The sequence below is a fragment of the Oncorhynchus clarkii genome, chromosome 30 (assembly GCF_045791955.1).
Source record: "Oncorhynchus clarkii lewisi isolate Uvic-CL-2024 chromosome 30, UVic_Ocla_1.0, whole genome shotgun sequence".
Lineage (NCBI taxonomy): Eukaryota > Metazoa > Chordata > Actinopteri > Salmoniformes > Salmonidae > Oncorhynchus > Oncorhynchus clarkii.
The window spans coordinates 29,223,727-29,244,522 of record NC_092176.1 but is presented as its reverse complement, the minus strand read 5'-3'; positions in this window follow the sequence as shown (position 1 = coordinate 29,244,522).

The window sequence follows — 20,796 nt, the reverse complement described above, 5'->3', positions numbered from 1 at the left end:
ACACTTTTTATGGATATCTTTAAGAAATGGCTTTCTTCTTGCCACTCTTCCATAAAGGCCAGATTTGTGCAATATACGACTGATTGTTTTCCTATGGACAGAGTCTCCCACCTCAGCTGTAGATCTCTGCAGTTCATCCAGAGTGATCATGGGCCTCTTGGCTGCATCTCTGATCAGTCTTCTCCTTGTATGAGCTGAAAGTTTAGAGGGACGGCCAGGTCTTGGTAGATTTGCAGTGGTCTGATACTCCTTCCATTTCAATATTATCGCTTGCACAGTGCTCCTTGGGATGTTTAAAGCTTGGGAAATATTTTTGTATCCAAATCCGGCTTTAAACTTCTTCACAACAGTATCTCGGACCTGCCTGGTGTGTTCCTTGTTCTTCATGATGCTCTCTGCGCTTTAACGGACCTCTGAGACTATCACAGTGCAGGTGCATTTATACGGAGACTTGATTACACACAGGTGGATTGTATTTATCATCATTAGTCATTTAGGTCAACATTGGATCATTCAGAGATCCTCACTGAACTTCTGGAGAGTGTTTGCTGCACTGAAAGTATAGGGGCTGAATAATTTTGCACGCCCAATTTTTCAATTTTTTTGTTAAAAAAGTTTGAAATATCCAATAAATGTCGTTCCACTACATGATTGTGTCCCACTTGTTGTTGATTCTTCACAAAAAAATACAGTTTTATATCTTTATGTTTGAAGCCTGAAATGTGGCAAAAGGTCGCAAAGTTCAAGGGGGCCGAATACTTTCGCAAGGCACTGTGTATATATATATATATATATATATATATATATGATTTACTTGAGTCCCTATGCTGCAATATGATCTGAAAGGAATATATATTATATATATATATATATATATATATATATATATATATATATATATATATATATATATATATATATATATATATATATAATATATATTCCTTTCAGATCATATTGCAGCATAGGGACTCAAGTAAATCATATATTTATATACATTTACATACACTTAGGTTGGAGTCATTAAAACTCATTTTTCAACCACTCCACAAATTTCTTGTTAAGCTTCTAAAGACATGACATAATTTTCTGGAATTTTCTAAGCTGTTTAAAGGCACAGTCACCTTAGTGTATGTAAACTTCTGACCCACTGGAATTGTGATACAGTGAATTATAAATGTATATTATTTATTTTTTATATTCCATTGCTCTTCCTAATATTTCTTTATTCCATTCTTTTACTTTTAGATTTGTGTGTATTGTTGTGTTTTGTTAGATATTACTGCACTGTTGGAGCTAGGAACACCCGCAACAACATCTGCTAAATATGTGTATGCGACAAATAACATTGATTTACTTGAGGCAAAATGCTGCAATAGGATCTGAAAGGAATAAATCAAGTAAGGGATCAGTTCAGAGATCTTCAATGAGTCAATGGATTTCCTTGCCTGGCTACCCATCCACATCGCTATGGCCAAACGCCTCACCCACTAACGTTTCTTCCCTACAATGAGTCTGGATTTGCTTAATTTGCTGATCCTTTGAGAATGCAAACACATTCTGACCATTCTAATTTTCCCAGAAACTGATGGTTTGGGCCCGATGAATCATGAATCACGTCATTTTGACGTCAGCACAGACGACTTCTAGTTTGGCAGGTTCAGACTGATGTATGGAGCGATCGATAGATCAGCTGAATTAAATTCAGGATGAGACATCAGGCAATGAGTTTTCTGTATCGTTGAGACACACAGCTCTGCACCATCCTGTAGCACTAGCAATGGTCCTGCATCATTTGTTTACGTAAACGTTTCAGGTTTTCAGGAATGTTTTCATCCTCTGAGCTTGATCGATAGGCCCCAATAGGGCCTTGCAGTGGCAGGAGTGGAGAACCAGTAGACCCTCCATCTCGCCACTCACATATAACCTCGTGTTTTATTTTGAGCACTGTCAGTTGCAGAATCTCCTCCCTATAGTTGGAGTGCTACTGTGCTATTGAACATATGTTGTTGTGGTTTTCTGTCGTAGAGCTGGTGTTCAAGGCATACAGATTATGACAGTGCTGATGAGCAGTAGTACTGCTGTATTTTTTTATCCGAAAGTAATTTAATATTATTGAGGAAGTGTTCAGAGTGCCTTGAGTTTAGATGTTCTTTGAAGGCAGGAAAAAATAGTAATGCTCAGTTAATTTTTTCACGCTTTTATTTCAAATGATGACTCCCCCACAGTACTCCCCTAAACGTTGCCTGAACTGAACTGATAATTACATGTTAGTTGCATTTCAGTTAGATGAATGTAGATCACAATGCATACAAATGTATTATTCATATTTGTGTAGTTAAACAGAGCATCTGAACATGAAAGATACAGTTATATTCTGTACCTCCCAATCCTACACATCAAATACCTACTCTGCCAGGCATTCAAAGTCTGTTCTCAGTAAACGGAAAAGAGGTTAGCGAGAAGACTGTCTAGCTTTCTTAATTGGACATGTGCGACTAACACATTCTTGTGCTATTGTAAAAATGTCCCTGTCACTCAATGTGCACAAAGAGCAACAAGCAACTAGCTTGCTTGAGTGTATTTTACTTTACTATGTAGCTAGCGGGTCATCTTAAACTTCAACCTATGTATTTACAGGGATTTGCATCTATACTGAACACAAATGTAAGCGCAACATGTAAAGTGTTGGTCCCATGTTTCATGAGCTGAATTAAAAGATCCCAGAAATCACAAAAAGCTTATTTCTGTCAAATTTTGTGCACAAATGTGTTAACATCCCTGTTTCTTTGCCAATATAATCCATCCACCTGACAGGTGTGGCATATCAAGATGCTAATTTAACAACATGATCTAAAATGTGCAGTTTTGTCCCAGCACAATGCCACAGATGTCTTAAGTTGAGGGAGTGTGCATTTGGCATGCTGACTGCAGGAAAGTCCACCAGAGCTGTTGCCAGGGATGAAATGTTAATTTCTCTACCATAAGCCACCTCCAACGTTGTTTTAGAGAATTTGGCAGTACGTCCAACCATCCTCACAGCCTCCTACCACATGTAATCACTTCCGCCCAGGACCTCCACATCCAGCATCTTCACCTGCGGGATCGTCTGAGACCAGCCACCTGGACAACAGGGTTGCATAATTTCTGCACAAACTGTCAGAAACCGTCTCATGGAAGCTTATCTGTGTGCTTGTCATCCTCACCAGGGTCTTGACCTGACTGCAGTTCGGGATCCTAACCGACTTCAGAGGGCAAATGCTCACCTTCGATGGCCACTGGCACACTGGAGAAGTGTGCTTTTCATGGATGAATCCCAGGTTCAACTGTACCGTGTAGATGGCAGACAGCGAAAATGGCATCGTGTGGGCGAGCAGTTTGCTGATATAAACGTTGTGAACAGAGTGCCCCCTGGTGGCAGTGGCGTTATGGTATGAGCAGGCATAAACTACAGACATCGAACCAGTCTTTCAAAGCATTTCATGGCTATACTGTAGATGTGTGTGCTATGGGTTGGGTGATTACCTTGGCGTTCTTGGGCACGGGGACTATAGTGGTCTGCTTGAAACAACCTGGTATTACCAGATATTTGACCATGCTGGACATTTATGAACATTTGAACATCTTGGCCATGTTCTGTTATAATCTCCACCCGGCACAGCCAGAAGAGGACTGGCCACTCCTCATAGCCTGGTTCCTCTCTAGGTTTCTTCCTAGGTTTTGGCCTTTCTAGGGAGTTTTTCCTAGCCACCGTGCTTCTACACCTGCATTGCTTGCTGTTTGGGATTTTAGGCTGGGTTTCTGTACGGCACTTTGAGATATCAGCTGATGTAAGAAGGGCTATATAAATCAATTTGATTTGATTTGATTACAGACTGGGTCAGGGATAGGTTGAAAATGTCAGTGAAGACACTTGCCAGCTGGTCAGCGCATGCTCTGAGTATGCGTCCTGGTATTCCGTCTGGCTCCGCGGCCTTGCGAATGTTAACCTGTTTTAAGGTCTTACTCACACCAGCTACGGAAAGCGAGATCACACAGTCGTCCGGAACAGCTGGTGCTCTCATGTATGGTTTATGCATGGTTCAGTGTTGCTTGAGTGTGTGTGCGTTGGTCCTAGCATGTTTTCTTTGATCTCCTAATCAAAGTGTTCCCTGTGTGATGCCAGTGAGCCGCAACCCCCACTCTAGTGTCCTCCCCTTGCTTTCTGGGAATGGGGGAATGAGCCACCACCACCCCAGTGTCCTTCTTCTGCTGTCTGGTGATGGGGGGAATGATATTCTTGGGCACAGGCTTGGGCAAGGGATCAATACCGGCAGCCAGTGAATCTTCTCAGGTCAATCAGCAGCATTCATGGATCTATTACTTCGCTCAGCATGAGTGTCTCTGGTGCTGCTGATTAATAAGATGGATGCACAAGGACTAGTTGGGTCTGTGGCCCAAATGGCACCATATTCCCTATATAGTGTATTACTTTTGACTAGGGCCTATATTGCTCTGGTCAAATGTAGTGCAGTATATAGGGAATAGAGTGCCATTTGGGATGCACACAGCCTTGCTCTTTTGGGGCGCCAGACGATGAACAACAAATGCAGTTGGCTGGCTGGTGAGTGGTGGAGGGTTTCATAGGAGCCAGGAGCGGAGCCATAACCTCCCCGAAGCAGAAGAAAGACGTCTGGGAGCTGAGGGCCATATTTAAACTTGCCATAATCCCTCCCTGGCTGGATGTTCATTTCTGCATTGGCACAAATTACAAGGGTGATATTGATGAGTTATTTTTCAGCTGCCATGAGGGGATTGGTTTTCCGGTGGAGACACTATGTAACACCTCTTGCAGGCTCTGTATAGACTAGTAACCACATGGGGTCTGGACTCTCTCTGTCTGGGTGCCATAACTACAGTATGAGTTAGGGATGATGTTTTTTTTTTTTTTACCAGACTTGGGTTCAAATACTATTTTACATTTTTCAAATACTTTGAGCATTTGAGCTTTAGCCTGCCTGGAGTTATTTCAAATAGCGTTTGAAACCAGTTCTGTTTTTTCCAGTCTTGAAATTAGAGGTTTCGCTATTATATCTCTTACTCACAGGGATTCCTCATTGAATGATCTGAGATGAAAGACATTTTCTAGATTTCCAGTCCAAACAGCAATACTTATCTCAGCCCTCACATTTTACTTAAATTGAAGCGTCCACTTGTCTGTTACATGTCATAGAATATGCAAGACAGCTTCAAACTTTCAACATCAATATCTGTCACTGTCTGGCTAGCCCCCTTTTATCACAGACTGCTGAGGGCAATAGTAACAACAAACGTGCTTGAATTTCAGACTCAGAATCTGGTTGATGTCTCAGACCTCACATGGCTGATAAGGATAGATGGTTGGCTGTTATTTTGATATTGCATGCCCTGTATTAGTTAGACAACCCCAGACCATTAAATGCCCACCATGCTGAAAGTGACTCATCTAGTAATTCAAAATCTTCAAAATGACAGGTGTAGTAAATATTATATACTGGTTTCATGTTGACTTAAAATAATATTTAAAGGACCTGAGAGAATAAGTTAGGCTTTTGACACTGATGTATCACTATTTAAAATGGGGTTTGACTTGTTTGGAGGGTCCCTTTGGGGAAATAAATCCTTCCTGCTAATGCTGCTGTCTAAAATGCTAGGGCTGCATCCCAAATGGTCCCGTATTCCCTATATAGTGCACTACATTTGACCTGAGCCCTATGTGCCCTGGTCAAAGTAATGCACTATGTAGGGAAAAGGGTGCCATTTGGAACGTATTTTAGGAGTCAGTTGTCTGAAAGTGGTTCTGTGAAACGTCTCGTCCTCTTCCCTGTGTTAGTCCATGGACACCGCACCACCTCATTACAGATGCGTAACAAAACCTCAAATTGAGCCCAAGTGCCTTATGCCGGCTACTTAATCCAATTGCAGATCATCCTCCTGTGTTGTTGATTATGTTCCCTAGTTATGCCGTACCGATTTGCTATTTTAACATCTAAAGGACCGACTCCTCTTCTCTCTGTCCTCTATGCTCAATATTATGTTACTGCCTCACTATTTACACATTTAATTAACCTGCTCACCCCAGACATAAATCAATATGTAGATCGGGAAAACTGTTGGTTATTTGGCAAAGGAATACGAAATCACACCAAAAAACAACTTCAATTTACAAACGGTTATGCAGATCGAGCTCAGTTAAGAGCTGAACAGGCCTCTCATTAGAACTGAGTCAGGGGAATCACTGCTCGATGCAGATTTCCCACGTGGCCATCAAAATGCAACTGCTGTTTTTACTCGTTGATGGATTTTCTTGCTGGCAAAGTAGAAGCTGTCAAAATGTTTTTAATGATAATTATGTTATGCACACTCTGACGTTGACATGTTTAGTTTAGCTTTAGGGCGTAATACTGAGTTAATGTCAAAACACCATCTACCCGTATGCCCAAGGGGTTGTTACTCTGAACACTGAAGGCCAAAGCTGCTTTTCCCTCACTTGTGTTCAGTGAATTAAAATGTTTTTGTATAGTTTCACAGTTTAGCCAATAGCGTTTAGTTTTTTTATTGCACTTGTGTAAATACAGTAGGCATACATCTAAAGAAGTACATCATTCTCACTTTTCAGATGATGGAGTGTTCTACAAAGGTTAATCAAAACATATATTAGCATTGGAGATTCATTTTAGAGTGACAGACTTCTTGCAGATACTACTTATGGATCATTGGTGCAGTGATTGAGTGCAGGAATATTGTTGGTGAAAAGTGACCCCCATGAGCTCTCTTCACAATAAAGGGCTGAGGTAATTCCTTCTGGGCTTTATTAATTCTGAGTTGCTTGGTTTTAATAATGCTCTGATACTTGAGATTAAATTGACTCAACCATTGGGTTTTTGGCACTTAGATACATTCTGAGGGGGGATAAAGCTTCCATCAGATTTATCCTGACTGAATTCAGATAAATTCCTTTGGAGACAAATCCCTGTAACCCTCCTCCCAAAGGCTGTTGATAGACTATCTATCTTCGCTTCCCTCCTCATGCTCCCTCCACAGCACCAGCTGCTTGTGAAATGAGACCTTGGATAGGGTCTGCAGAATTTCACATTTTGTCAACATTCATTGTTTGCTCATTCATATTTCCCTGCGTGCAAGTAAATGGCAACAGTGCATTCACTGACAGAATAACAAGGGAGTTCAAGACAGTTAAATAGGAAAATAGCTGATGGTTTTTATAATCAATGTTGATATTATCTTGGGAATTCATTTGGCTTGGTTAATCCATTCCAAAGCTCAGTAAGAGGCAAACAGTCAAATTATCCTTGGAGGGATAGATAGTGATTTTGTATTGATCTTCTGATCAGGTGTAATATGTAATCACTGTTAAAGCTAATGTTTATCCCTCCCTCCATCCCTCCCACACACAACACAATAAAAAATCAAATCAAATTTGATTTGTAACACGCGCTGAATACAACAAGTATAGTCTTTACTGTGAAATGTTTACTTACAAGCTCTTTCCCAATAATGTTAAAATGTGCAAAGTAAAATAGTAACACAATCAAATAACAATAACAAGGATATAAACAAGAAGTACATTTAATCCTAGTAATCCTAGTAAAAATTTCCTGTCTTAGGTCAAATAGGATCACCACTTTATTTTAAGAATGTGAAATGTCAGAATAATAGTAGAAAGGGGGATTGATTTCAGCATTTATTTATTTCATCACATTCCCAGTGGGTCAGAAGTTTACATACACTCAATTAGTATTTGGTAGCATTGCCTTTAAATTGTTTAACTTGGGTCAAACTTTTCGGGTAGCCTTCCACAAGCTTCCCACAATAAGTTGGGAGAATTTTGGCCCATTCCTCCTGACAGAGCTGGTGTATCTGAGTCAGGTTTTTTAGGCCTCCTTGCTCGCATGCACTTTTTCAGTTCTGTCCACAAATTTTCTATTGGATTGAGGTCAGGGCTTTGTGATGGCCACTCCGATACCTTGACTTTGTTGTCCTTAAGCCATTTTGCCACTACTTTGGAAGTATGCTTGTGGTCATTGTCCATTTGGAAGAACCATTTGCGACCAAGCTTTAACTTCCTGACTGATGTCTTGAGATGTTGCTTCAATATATCCACATAATTTACCATAATTTACCCCATGATGCCTTCCATTTTGTGAAGTGAACCATTCGCTCCTGCAGCAAAGCACCCCCCACAACATGATGCTGCCACCCCCGTGCATCATGTTGTGGATGGTGTTCTTCGGCTTGCAAGCGTCCCCCTTTTTCCTTCAAACATAACGATGACCATTATGGCCAAACAGTTCTATTTTTGTTTCATCAGACCAGAGGACATTTCTCCAAAAAGTACGATCTTTGTCCCCATGTGCAGTTGCAAACCGTAGTCTGGCTTTTTTCATGGTGCCTTTGGAACAGTGGCTTCTTCCTTGCTGAGCGGCCTTTCAGGTTATGTCGATATAGGACTCGTTTTACTGAGGATATAGATACTTTTGTACCTATTTCCTCCAGCATTTTCACAAAGTTCTTTGCTGTTGTTCTGGGATTGATTTGCACTTTCCGCACCAAAGTACGTTCATCTCTAGGAGACAGAACGCGTTGTTGGAAAAATGACTTGTGTCACGCACAAAGTAGATGTCCTAACCGACTTGCCAAAACTATAGTTTGTTAACAAGAGATTTGTGGAGTGGTTGAAAAACAAGTTAATGACTCCAACCTAAGTGTATGTAAATTTCTGATGTCAACTGTAGCTCAAGTGAATCTTCTTTCCATTGATCATCCCGTAGATGTTTCTACAATTTGAGTTTAAGTCCACCTGTAAATAAATTCAATTGATTGGACATGAGTTGGAAAGGCACACCTGTCTATATAATGTCCCACAATTGACAGTGAATGAGCAAAAACCACGCAATGAGCAAAAACCACGCAATGAGGTCGAAGGAATTGTTCGTAGAACTCCGAGACGGGATTGTGTCGAGGCACAGATCTGGGGAAGAGTACCAAAACATTTCTGCAACATTGAAGGTCCCCAAGAACACCTTGGCCTCCATCATTCTTAAATGGAAAAAGTTTGGAACCACCAAGACTCTTCCTTGAGCTGGCCGCACAGACAAACTGTGCAATCAGCGGAGAATGGCAGTGGTCAGGGAGATGACCAAGAACCGAGGGTCACTCCGACAGAGCTCCAGAGTTTCTCTGTGGAGATGGGAGAACCTTTCAAAATGAGAACCATCTCTGCAGCACTCCACCAATCAGGCCTTTATGGTAGAGTGGCCAAATGGAATCCACTACTCAGTAAAAGGCACATGACAGCCCAAAAATAAGTTTGCCAAAACGCCACCTAAGAACTCTCAGACCATGAGAAACAAGATTGTTTGGTCTGATGATACTAAGATTGAACTCTTTGGCCTGAATGCCAAGCGTCACATCTAAAGGAAACCTGGCACCATCCCTACGGTGAAGAAGGGTGGTAGCAGCATCATGCTGCAGGGATGTTTTTCAGCGGCAGGGACTGGGAGACTAGTCAGGATCGAGGCAAAGATAAACAGAGCAAAGCACAGAGGGAACCTTGATGAAAACCTGCTCCAGAGTGCTAAGGACCTCAGACTGGGACTAAGGTTCACCTTCCAACAGGACAACGACCCGAAGCACACAGCCAAGACAATGCAGGAGTGGCTTCGGTACAAGTCTCTTAATGTCCTTGATTCCAATCAAACATCTCTGGAGAGACCTTAAAATAGCCGTGCAGTGACGTTCCCCATCCAACCTGGCAGTTCTTAAGAGGATCTGCAGAGAAAAATGGGAGAAACTCCCATTTGTGGGAATACACCCGACGGGCAAATCCCGTTTGGATAGCCATACCTTCTGCCCAAGACGATAGCGGGGAGCCGGGGACCTATGGTGATCCGCTTGTCTTGAGGAGGGCTGACCATGCTCTCCTTCAGGTACAATGACAGCGGCGGACAAACATCTGGGCAGAAGGTTTGCCATCCTCCTCTTCCTGCACAGACAGCTCCTTGTGCTGATCCGGTGTAGCCGTTCCGCTGGCGACAGCCCAGCCCTGCCTAGTTGCATGGGCTCGGGAAACAGTGCCTTGGCCCTCCTTGGTGACTCTCGAGGAAGGTCGGGAAATCTTGGGTGCACTCGGCCACGGGACCATTGGGGACTTCAGAGATGACTTGGAGCCATCCGTCGTTCCCGCAATCGCCCATCGATGCAGATGGTGAAAGCGATGAGGGAGTCAAAATCTGTGGGTAACTCCCGAGCCGCAAGCTCGCCCTTAACCTCTTCAGAGACGTCATGATGGAATATGTCGAACAGTGCTTCCGGGTTCCACGCACTCTCCGCTGCCAACATACAGAAATCCACTGTATAGTCGGCCACAGTTTGGGAGTCCTGCCGGAGCTGGATTAGCTTCCGGGCAGCTTATCTCCCGAGAATGGGGCATCAAAGACCATCCTCACCTCTCCCACGACCCCTCCAGCCTTGCACATACGGCTGGCTGCTGTTCCCATACAGCGGTAGCCCAGGTGAGAGCCCTTCCAGACATCAGCGTGATGAGGTAGACTATTTTGGAGTGATCCAAGGGGAAGGAGAAGGGCGGAAGCTCGAAAATGAGGACACACTGAGCTAAAAATGCCCGAAAGCGTTCTAGAGGAAGTAACCAGGGTTCCCGGGAAGGTGGAGGGGCTGGTGGGGCAGCACTGTTAACTGCCAAGTTGCCCCCCAGACAACCCGCAGAATTGCTCCAGCAGCATGTCCCATGCTTGGACATGGCAATCAGCCAATGTTTGGACCCCGTCCATCAGCCCACAATGCAATTCCTTGTGCCTACCAATGGAGGCTATTTGCGAGGAGATGGAGTTGTGCAGCTTGTCCGGTTCTGCTGGGTCAGTCATTGCCAGTTCGTACTATCAGGTATGAAGTTAAGACCCAGATGCAGACCAATTTGAATAAACAATAGTTTAATTTTCCAACAGGGGCAGGCAATAGACAGGTCAAGGCAGGCAGGGGTCAGTAAACCAGAGGTGGGGTAACGGTACCGGGCGGCAGGCAGTCTCAGGGTCAGGGTAAGGCAGAGGCGGGCTCAGTGGTCAGGCAGGCAGGCTCAGAGACAGGACAGGCAAGGGTCAAAACCAGGAGGGCGAGAAAAGAGAGACATGAAAAAGCAGTAGCTGGCCACAAACCGCTGGTTGACTTGAACAAACAAGATGGACTGGCAACAGATCAACAGGGAACACAGGTATAAATACAGGGCATAATGGGGAAGATGGGCAACACCTGGAGAGGGTTGGAGACAATCACAAAGACAGGTGAAACAGATCAGTGTGTGACAAAGGCAAAACAAACAAGTGACAAGTGAGTCGCAGGAGTATCTATCTGAGGAAATATGCAAGCTAAGCACTTTTGATGTTCAGACTTCCAGTGATCTGTTGTTATGGATCTGAATACAGGTTAGGGGAACCAATCAATCCTTTGTTTTCTCTATGTTAATTTACCTCTCTTTGGTTTCTAGGAAATGTGAGAAGTCTAGATTAATCAGTGTAGATGAGGCTATGAAGTCCAACATCCATCGGTAATCTCAGGATCCTAAAATAATATTTCACAATTTATTTAGGTTTGACATCAGAAAAGTTTATATTCATCTTATCCTATATAGGGTTATTGTCATTACACAAACGGGTGTTTCAGAAACCAGATGAATGTTGAAATTGGCAGAGAGAACCAACAAGGGAACACCCTGCCTCAGGGCCACAACTTTCAATGGGAATGTGGGAACGTGACCCCTCCACATTCTGAAATTGCATATTTTTCCCACCCAGTTTTATCATTGCACTGTGATACAAAAAAACGGTGTCTGTGTGCTTTAGAACCATGCAGACGCCTCAGAGGTGTCAGGTAGGCTGTTTGGCGTTATCAACCGGCTGGATTTACAGTGGCAGGACAAAGTATGGGAACCCTTTGAAAATACCTGGATTTCTGCATAAAATGGTCATAACATTTTATCTGATCTTCATCTAGGTCACAACAATAGACAAGCAGAGTCTGCTTAAACAAATAACACACACACAATTATACATTTTCTTGTCTTTATTGAACACACCGTGTAAACATTCTATAAGGCCACATGGCGAGATACAGATGCAGACATGGGAGGCAGATGGTTCGAGTCTCTGATATTTATTATAATCCAAGGGGCAGGCATGAGAATGGTCGTGGACAGGCAAAACATCATTAACTTCTTACGGCTGAAAACCCGTTAACGGGATCGATTTGACAACAGCCAGTGAAAGTGCAGGGTGCCAAATTCAAACAACAGAAACCTCATAATTAAAATTCTTCAAACATACAAGTATTATGCACCATTTTAAAGAGAAACTTGTTGTTAATCCCACCAGAGTGTACGATTTCAAAAAGGCTTTACGACAAAAGCACACCATCTGATTATGTTAGGTCAGCGCCTAGTCACAGAAAAACACAGCCATTTTCCAGCCAAAGAGAGGAGTCACAAAAAGCAGAAATATAGATACAATTAATCACTAACCTTTGATGATCTTCATCAGATGGCAGTCATAGGACTTCATGTTACACAATACATGTATGTTTTGTTTGATAAAGGTCATATTTATATCCAAAAACCTCAGCGCATTATGTTCAGTAATGTTTTGCCTCCAAAACATCCAGTGATTTTGCAGAAAGCCACATCAATTTACAGGAATACTCATCATAAACGTTGATAAAAGATGAAAGCGTTATGCATAGAATTATAGATATACTTCTCCTTAATTCAACCGCTGTGTCAGATTTCAAAAAGCTTTATGGCAAAAGCACACCATGCGATAATCTAAGTACAGTATTCAGCCACCATACAGATACCTGCCATGTTGTGGAGTCAACAAAAGTCAGAAATAGCATTATAAATATTCACTTACCTTTGAGGATCTTCATCGGAATGCACTCCCAGGAATCCCAGTTCCACAATAAATGTTTGATAAATTCCATCATTTATGTCCAAATACCTCCCTTTCGCCAGACAAAAAGTCCAAAAAGTTATATTACAGTTCGTAGAAGCATGTCAAACGATGTATAGAATCAATCTTTAGGATGTTTTTATATTAAATCTTCAATAATGTTTCAACCGGACAATTCCTTTGTCTTTAGAAATGAAAAGGAACAGAGCTCATTCTCACGGCCACGCGCAAGACTTAGCTCATGGCATTCTGCCAGACACCTGGTTCAAACAGCTCTTATTCGCTCCCCCTTCACTGTAGAAGCCTGAAACAAGGTTCTAAAGACTGTTGGCATCTAGTGGAAGCCTTAGGAATTGCAATCGGACCAAATTTACACTGTATCTTGGTTAGGCAAAGACTTGAAAACCTACAAACCTCAGTTTTCCCTCTTCCTGGTTGGATTGTTTCTCAGGTTTTTGCCTGCCATATGAGTTCTGTTATACTCACAGACATCATTCAAACAGTTTTAGAAACTTCAGAGTTTTTTCTATGCAAATATATTGATATGCGTATGCATATCCCAGCTTCTGGGCCTGAGTAGCAGGCAGTTTACTCTGGGCACCGTATTCATCCAAGCTACTCAATACTGCCCCCCAGCCATAAGAAGTTTTAACAAGGTCAGAGTCCAGGAGGTACAGAGTGGCAGGCAGGCTCGAGGTCAGGGCAGGCAGTATGGTAAGGTATGTGGGTTCAGAGTCATGGCAGGCAAGGGTCAAACGCGTGAGGACTAGAAAAAGAGAGATAAGAAAAGCAGATGCACCGAAAAACACGATGGTTGACTTGACAAGACAGGACGAACTGGCAACAGACAAACAGGGAACACCGGAATAAATACCCAGGGACTAATGGGGAAAATGGTAACACCTGGAGGTGGGTGGAGACAATCACAAAGACAGGTGAAACAGATCAGGGCGAGACACATTCACAGTGCAGGGTGGGAAAAGTATGTGAACCCTTGGATTTAATAGCTGGTTGACCGTCCTTTGGCAGCAATAACCTCAACCAAACATTTTCTGTAGTTACAGATCAGACCTGCACATTGGGCAGGAGGAATTTTTGACCACTCCTCTTTACAAAACTGTTTCAGTTCAGCAATATTCTTGGGGTGTCTGGTATGAACTGCTCTCCTGAGGTCATGTCACAGCATCTCAATCAGGTTGAGGTCAGGACTATGACTGGGACACTCCAGAAGGCGTATTTTCTTCTGGTGAAGCCATTCTGTTGTTGATTTACTTCTGTGTTTTGGGTGGTTGTCTTTGCTGCATCACCCAACTTCTGTTGAGCTTCAATTGGCGGACAGATAGCCTTACATTCTCCTGTAAAATGTCTTGATACACTTGGGAATTCATTTTTAAGTCAATGATAGAAAGCTGTCCAGGCCCTGAGGCACCAAAGCAGCCCCAATCCATGATGCTCCCTCCATCATACTTTACAGTTGGGATGAGGTTTTGATGTTGGTGTGCTGTGCTGTGCCTTTTTTTTCTTCACACATAGCGTTGTGTGTTCCTTCCAAACAGCTCAACTGTAATTTCATCTGTTCACAGAATATTTTGCCAGTAGCCCTGTGGAACATACAGGTGCACTTTGGCAAACTTCAGACTTGCAGCAATGTTTTTTGGACAGAAGTGGCTTCTTCCGTGGTGTCCTCCCATGAACACCATTCTTGTTTAGTGTTTTACATATGGTAGACTTGTCAACAGAGATGTTAGCATGTTCCAAAGATTTCTGTAAGTCTTTAGCTGACACGCTAGGATTCTTCTTAACCACATTGAGCATTCTGCACTGTGCTCTTGCAGTCATATTTGCAGGATGGCCACTCCTAGGGAGAGTAGCAACAGTGCTGAACTTTCTCAATTTATAGACAATTTGTCTTACTATGTACTGATGAACATCAAGGCTTTTAAAGATACTTTTGTAACCCTTTCCAGCTTTATGCAAGTCAACAATTCTTAATCTTAGGTTTTGATTGAAGACCGATATTCTGACCTTTTTTTGACAGCTCAATATTTTTTTATAGTTAGTATAGCAATGTAACGTTATTGATCTGTCAGTTTCTCTAGGTAATTCCCTTCTTTTCACAGGCTTCACTGTCATGGTGCACAGTCGGTACAGAACACTATGCTCATCATGTCTTAGCAGGATCAGATGGTCAGCAAGGTCAAATAGCCAGGGAAGACCAGTCTATGGAGCTCTGGGGAGTTTTACAGTATATTATAACAACCAGTGAATGGATGCACAGTTTCATCTTGAGTTGATATTTTGGCCTCCCAAGTGGCGCAGCGGTCTAAGGCACTGCATCTTAGTGCTAGAGGTGTCACTACAGACACCCTGGTTCAAATCCAGGCTGTCTCACAACCGGCTGTGATTAGGAGTCCCATAGGCCGGAGCACAATTGGCCCAGCATTGTCTGTGTTTGGCCGGTGTAGGCCGTCATTGTAAATAAGAATTTGTTTTTAAATGACTTGCCTAGTTAAATAAAATAAAAAAACAATAAAAAAGTTGATGGGTGAGCTACAGCTGGCATCTGGAAATAATGGTAATTTCAATTATTGATCCATTGATTCTGTTCTTGGGTAATATAATGTATAAATGTACACCAAGGTAATTCTTTGTCATGCCTCATCTGAGCAGGATCAGATGGTGACTGGAGTCTCAGGATGGTCAGGTAATCAGGGAAAAGCATTCTCTGATGGAGCTGAAAAATGTTTGCAGATGTCATGTACTGTCATGTTGTCTTGTCTCTGTCCTTTCCCTTCACCCTGTCTCCCTCTGCTGGTCGTGTTAGGTTACCTTTTCTCCCCCGCTTTCCCCCAGCTGTCCCTTGTCTCCTCTAACTACCCATTCACCCCGTTCCCCACCTGTTCCCTTTTTCCCTCTGATTAGGTCCCTATATCTCTCTCTGTTTCTGCTCCTGTCCTTGTCGGATTCTTGTTTGTTTGTGTCATTCATGCCTGAACCAGACTGTCGTCATGTTTGCTGTAACCTTGTCCTGTCCTGTCGGAATCTGCCGGTCCATCTGAGCCTACCTATGTTTGGTAATTAAAGAAGCTCTGTTTAAGTTGATTCGCTTTTGGGTCCTCATTCACGCACCGTAACAGAAGAATCCGACCAAGAATGGACCCAGCGACTTCGGATCCTCTCCACTCAGCCGTCGAGATCCAGGGAGCGATGCTAGGCAGACACAAGCAGGAATTGTCTGCTGCTCGACATGCCGTTGAGACCCTGGCCACCCAAGTCTCCAACCTCACAGAACAGGTTCACCATCTCCGCCTCGATCCACCGGCCACTTCCAGGGCTTTCGAATCTCCGGAGCCCAGAATCAATAACCCGCCGTGTTACTCTGGGGAGCCCACTGAATGCCGCTCGTTCCTCACCCAGTGTGATATTGTGTTTTCTCTCCAGCCCAACACTTACTCCAGGAGCACTGCTCGTGTCGCCTACGTCATATCTCTCCTTATTGGACGGGCTCGTGAGTGGGGCACGGCAATCTGGGAGGCAAGGGCTGAGTGTACTAACCAGTATCAAGACTTTAAGGAGGAGATGATACGGGTTTTTGATCGATCTGTTTTTGGGGAGGAGGCTTCCAGGGCCCTGTCTTCCCTATGTCAAGGCAATCGATCCATAACAGACTACTCTATTGAGTTTCGCACTCTTGCTGTCTCCAGTGGCTGGAACGAGCCGGCCTTGCTCGCTCGTCTTCTGGAGGGTTTCCGCGCAGAGGTAAAGGATGAGATTCTCTCCCGGGAGGTTCCTTCCAGCGTGGATTCCTTGATTGAACTCGCTATTCGCATTGAGCGACGGGTTGATCTTCGTCACCGAGCTCGTGGAAAGGAGCTCGCGCTCTCCGTCGCCTCCCTTTCCGCATCACTACCATCTTCCTCTGCCGGCTCGGGTGCTGAGTCCATGCAGCTGGGAGGTATCCGCATCTCGACTGAGGAGAGGGAACGGAGAATCACCAACCGCCTCTGTCTCTATTGCGGTTCCGCTGGTCATTTTGTCACTTCATGTCCAGTAAAAGGCCAGAGCTCGTCAGTAAGCGGAGGGCTACTGGTGAGCGCTACTACTCCTGTCTCTCCTTCAAGATCCTGCACTACCTTGTCGGTCCATCTACGCTGGACCGGTTCGTCAGCTTCCTGCAGTGCCTTAATAGACTCTGGGGCGGAGGGCTGTTTTATGGACGAGACCTGGGCTCGGGAACATGACATTCCTCTCAGACAGTTAAAGGAGCCCACGGCCTTGTTCGCCCTGGATGGTAGTCCTCTCCCCAGGATTCAGCGTGAGACGCTACCTTTAACCCTCACTGTTTCTGGTAATCATAGTGAGACCATTTCTTTTTTAATTTTTCGTTCACCTTTTACACCTGTTGTTTTGGGCCATCCCTGGCTAGTTTGTCATAATCCTTCCATTAATTGGTCTAGTAATTCTATCCTCTCCTGGAACGTCTCTTGTCATGTGAAATGTTTAATGTCTGCTATCCCTCCTGTTTCCTCTGTCTCTTCTTCACAGGAGGAGCCTGGTGATTTGACAGGGGTGCCGGAAGAATATCACGATCTGCGCACGGTGTTCAGTCGGTCCAGGGCCACCTCTCTTCCTCCACACCGGTCGTATGATTGTAGTATTGATCTCCTTCCGGGAACCACCCCCCCCCGGGGTAGACTATACTCTCTGTCGGCTCCCGAACGTAAGGCTCTCGAAGATTATTTGTCTGTAGCTCTTGACGCCGGTACCATAGTCCCCTCCTCCTCTCCCGCCGGAGCGGGGTTTTTTTTTGTCAAGAAGAAGGACGGGTCTCTGCGCCCCTGCATAGATTATCGAGGGCTGAATGACATAACAGTGAAGAATCGTTATCCGCTTCCTCTTATGTCTTCAGCCTTCGAGATCCTGCAGGGAGCCAGGTTTTTCACTAAGTTGGACCTTCGTAACGCTTACCATCTCGTGCGCATCAGGGAGGGGGACGAGTGGAAGACGGCGTTTAACACTCCGTTAGGGCACTTTGAATACCGGGTTCTTCCTTTCGGCCTCGCTAACGCTCCAGCTGTCTTTCAGGCATTAGTCAATGATGTCCTGAGAGACATGCTGAACATCTTTGTTTTCGTTTACCTTGACGATATCCTGATTTTTTCACCGTCACTCCAGATTCATGTTCAGCACGTTCGACGTGTCCTCCAGCGCCTTTTAGAGAATTGTCTTTTTGTGAAGGCTGAGAAGTGCACTTTTCATGCCTCCTCCGTCACATTTCTCGGTTCTGTTATTTCCGCTGAAGGCATTAAGATGGATCCCGCTAAGGTCCAAGCTGTCATTGATTGGCCCGTCCCTAAGTCACGCGTCGAGCTGCAGCGCTTTCTCGGCTTCGCGAACTTCTATCGTCGTTTCATCCGTAATTTCGGTCAGGTGGCAGCTCCTCTCACAGCCCTTACTTCTGTCAAGACGTGCTTTAAGTGGTCCGTTTCCGCCCAGGGAGCTTTTGATCTCCTCAAGAATCGTTTTACATCCGCTCCTATCCTTGTTACACCTGACGTCTCTAGACAGTTCGTTGTCGAGGTTGACGCGTCAGAGGTGGGAGTGGGAGCCATCCTTTCTCAGCGCTCCCTCTCTGACGACAAGGTCCACCCATGCGCGTATTTTTCTCATCGCCTGTCGCCGTCGGAACGTAACTATGATGTGGGTAACCGCGAACTGCTCGCCATCCGGTTAGCCCTAGGCGAATGGCGACAGTGGTTGGAGGGGGCGACCGTTCCTTTTGTCGTTTGGACTGACCATAGGAACCTTGAGTACATCCGTTCTGCCAAACGACTTAATGCGCGTCAGGCGCGTTGGGCGCTGTTTTTCGCTCGTTTCGAGTTCGTGATTTCTTATCGTCCGGGCTCTAAGAACACCAAGCCTGATGCTTTGTCTCGTCTCTTCAGTTCTTCAGTAGCCTCCACTGACCCCGAGGGGATTCTCCCTGAGGGGCGTGTTGTCGGGTTGACTGTCTGGGGAATTGAGAGGCAGGTAAAGCAAGCACTCACTCAAACTCCGTCGCCGCGCGCTTGTCCTAGGAACCTTCTTTTCGTTCCCGTTCCTACTCGTCTGGCCGTTCTTCAGTGGGCTCACTCTGCCAAGTTAGCCGGCCACCCTGGCGTTCGGGGTACGCTTGCTTCCATTCGCCAGCGTTTCTGGTGGCCCACCCGGGAGCATGACACGCGTCGTTTCGTGGCTGCTTGTTCGGTCTGCGCGCAGACTAAGTCCGGTAACTCTCCTCCTGCCGGCCGTCTCAGGCCGCTTCCTATTCCCTCTCGACCGTGGTCTCACATCGCCTTAGATTTTGTCACCGGACTGCCTTCGTCAGCGGGGAAGACTGTTATTCTTACGGTTGTCGATAGGTTCTCTAAGGCGGCTCATTTCATTCCCCTTGCTAAGCTTCCTTCTGCTAAAGAGACGGCACAAATCATCATCGAGAATGTTTTCAGAATTCATGGCCTTCCGTCAGACGTCGTTTCGGACAGAGGTCCGCAATTCACGTCTCAATTTTGGAGGGAGTTTTGCCGTTTGATTGGGGCTTCCGTCAGTCTCTCTTCCGGCTTTCACCCCCAGTCTAACGGTCAAGCAGAACGGGCCAATCAGACTATTGGTCGCATCTTACGCAGTCTTTCTTTTCGCAACCCTGCGTCTTGGTCAGAACAGCTCCCCTGGGCAGAATACGCCCACAACTCGCTTCCTTCGTCTGCGACCGGGCTATCTCCTTTTCAGAGTAGCCTCGGGTACCAGCCTCCGTTGTTCTCATCTCAGTTCGCCGAGTCCAGCGTCCCCTCCGCTCAGGCTTTTGTCCAACGTTGCGAGCGCACCTGGAAGAGGGTCAGGTCTGCACTTTGCCGTTATAGGGCGCAGACTGTGAGAGCTGCTAATAAGCGTAGAACTAAGAGCCCTAGATATTGTCGCGGTCAGAGAGTTTGGCTCTCCACTCAGAACCTTCCCCTTAAGACGGCTTCTCGCAAGTTGACCCCGCGGTTCATTGGTCCATTCCGTATCTCTCAGGTCATTAATCCTGTCGCAGTGCGACTTCTTCTTCCGCGATATCTTCGTCGCGTCCACCCGGTCTTCCATGTCTCCTGTGTTAAGCCCGTTCTTCGCGCCCCCGCTCGTCTTCCCCCCCCCCCCCCCCCCCCATCCTTGTCGAGGGCGCACCTATCTACAGGGTCCGTAAAATCTTGGACATGCGTCCTCGGGGCCGTGGTCATCAGTACCTAGTTGACTGGGAGGGGTACGGTCCTGAGGAGAGGAGTTGGGTTCCCTCTCGGGACGTGCTGGACCGTGCGCTGATTGATGATTTCCTCCGTTGCCGCCAGGTTTCCTCCTCGAGTGCGCCAGGAGGCGCTCGGTGAGTGGGGGGGTACTGTCATGTACTGTCATGTTGTCTTGTCTCTGTCCTTTCCCTTCACCCTGTCTCCCTCTGCTGGTCGTGTTAGGTTACCTTTTCTCCCCCGCTTTCCCCCAGCTGTCCCTTGTCTCCTCTAACTACCCATTCACCCCGTTCCCCACCTGTTCCCTTTTTCCCTCTGATTAGGTCCCTATATCTCTCTCTGTTTCTGCTCCTGTCCTTGTCGGATTCTTGTTTGTTTGTGTCATTCATGCCTGAACCAGACTGTCGTCATGTTTGCTGTAACCTTGTCCTGTCCTGTCGGAATCTGCCGGTCCATCTGAGCCTACCTATGTTTGGTAATTAAAGAAGCTCTGTTTAAGTTGATTCGCTTTTGGGTCCTCATTCACGCACCGTAACAGCAGATGC